Below are 2771 nucleotides of genomic sequence, written 5' to 3' on the forward strand. Positions count from 1 at the left end.
CTTATCTACTGATTTGAAAAGATTTCTAATCCGATGCTCCAGATTATGTGTAATATCATCCAATGGTATAGATATAAAGTTTATCTTTTATTGAATTGTGGATATAGCAATTCAATGGCTTTATCTTGTGCTGGATTCGCAAAGACAATACTTTTATGCTCTCTATTATATTTAACTAAATAGTTGATATGACAATTCACTGCCTTTATTTATGACTGGTACATCATGATAGATGTATCTGACATATCTTATCTACTGATTTGAAAAGATTCCTAATCCGATGCTCTAGATTACATGTAATCTCATCCATTGGTATAAATATAAAGCTTATATTTTATTGAATCGTGGATACGACAATTCAATGAAATTATTTAAGAAGCAACTGATGGTTGAACTACCATCATCATTTCTACATCCAACTCAATATGAATTTTAATGAGGGAGGTTCTTCAAATTTTGCTTCTCATGTTTCCCCGCCCTCCTCTGATGAAAACGAGGAGTTTGGTACCATGATAAAAAAATGAGCCTGAACTCATTGACCAACAACAACAGATGGTGTTTTTTCAACTTACAAGCAATGCTACCGTCGTCTCTTCTTATTTTCAGCAAGTTGATAACATGCACCATGGAGGATAGATTAATGGACGTGTGCTGATTAATCAAGATAGAGCGGCCGCTGAACAACGCTTGTACAATGATTACTTTGCAGATTATCCATTGTATAACGACGCAATGTTCAAACGAAGTTTTCGAATGTACCGTTATTTATTTCTGCGCATTATGACATCAATTCAAGATCATGACAATTACTTTATGCAGAAAGCAGATGCGTTTGGCCGACCTGGGTTCTCCACAGACCAAAAAATAACTGCTTGCAATGCGGATCCTAGCATATGGTGTTGGGGGCCGATGCAACAGATGAGTATATTAAAATCGAAGAGTCTATTGCGATTGAAAGTATGAAGAGATTTTGTCGGGCTGTGGTTGAGGTGTTTAGCTACTTGTATCTTCACTCTCCTAACGCCCAGGACATTGAAAGACTTCTCCTTATTGGAAAAAACAACGTGGATTTCGGGGATGCTGGAAAGCCATGATTGCATGCATTGGAGGTGGAAAAACTGTCCAACAGCTTGGGCAGGACAATATACCGGTCGCAATGGAAGACCAACAATTATTTTGGAGGTTGTAGCTTATTACGAGCTATGGATATATATGGCATGCATACTTTGGTTTATCAGGTTCAAACAACGACATTAATGTGTTGTCAAAATCCCATCTTTTTGCTAATCTGGCCAATGAAGTAACTCATCCTTATGCCACGAGATATTATCCAACTGATGATATATATCCGAAGTGGACAACTATAGTTCAAACAATTCACAATCCACAAGGTCCAAAGAAAAAATATTTTGCAGCTAGACAAGAGAGTTGTAGAAAAGATGTGGAAAGAGCATTTGGGCTATTGCAATCAAAATGGGCGATAATCAGAGGTCCTGCACGCGTCTGGAGTAAACGTGTTTTGCATGATATCATGACAACGTGTATTATAATGCATAACATGATTATTAAAGATGAGAGGGATGAGCAGATGCCAATAACAAATTATCGCAAAGCACCCAACCCAGAAGTTGAAATGGTACATGATGAACAGATTCCAGGAGTTTCTTGCACGTCATCGTCAAATCAAAGATAGGTCAGCTCACTATGCTCTCGGAGATGCTCTTATTGATCATTTGGGAGGAATACTCTAATTCAGAATATTAGTGTTTAATTATATGTGTAGATTATAATTATCTCGATTTATGCATACATTTTACTGTTGTGTGAATGCTTGAAATTTGATGTAAAATACATGTATTATTTTTTTAGAATAATCGAGTCATTTTTAATTTAGTTTATTTATATAATTATTATTTTTCTTATGTTAAATAATTTGGAATTAAAAATAATAAAATAGAGAATTTTATTAAAAATAAAGAATATGGGTTGGAGAAGATTTTTGAAATAAAGAATTCAATACTTTATTTTGGAAAATAGGGTACTCCAAAATGAAGAATAGCATTAGAGATGCCCTTAGAAGGAATCCCAAGCACTAACTTAATAACATATCCTTTTGGTAATTATGATAGAAAAGGAGATCATTAAATTTTAATTTTACTATCTTCTTTTTATCTATAAGCTTCAAAAACCATTTTTATGACATAGGAACAAATGCATTTGCCAAATAGATTTGTCAAATAGTTGAGATAATATAAGGCAGGACAAGATTCTCTTTGACTCAGAGAACTCAAATTGGATGAACTTAGATCCAAACACATGACTTGTACTAGTCCACAACAATCACTCATTCAGGTGCCTTCGTTTACATCTTCCCAAAAATAAAATTACGCCCATACCCCAGCACGATCTCACCGTTCCTTGTCTAGAAAAATCGTGCATCCTTGGTGGATAAGGTGGCAGTGCCAAAAATAGTATGATACAAACGAGTATGAGTTTGGTGTTACTGGCAGTGTACCGTTGAGTTCGAACCGAGTTGAATACTACTCTGTTAAATCTGTACTTCATCACAGATTCCGTCATTGATAGAGATGAATCGAGCTTGAAGAAGATATGCTAATTGGAGAAAAATGATGTATTGTATTAATTTGAAAAACTAACTATGTTTCGTGTATACATTGCTTTATATATACAAGTAATGAGTAGTTTTAACTGCTATTTAACAGCTAACTATTTGCTAACAACTAACTCAACAATCTAGCTTTAGCTATCTT

The sequence above is a fragment of the Henckelia pumila genome, chromosome 4, assembly GCF_033568475.1.
Source record: "Henckelia pumila isolate YLH828 chromosome 4, ASM3356847v2, whole genome shotgun sequence".
Lineage (NCBI taxonomy): Eukaryota > Viridiplantae > Streptophyta > Magnoliopsida > Lamiales > Gesneriaceae > Henckelia > Henckelia pumila.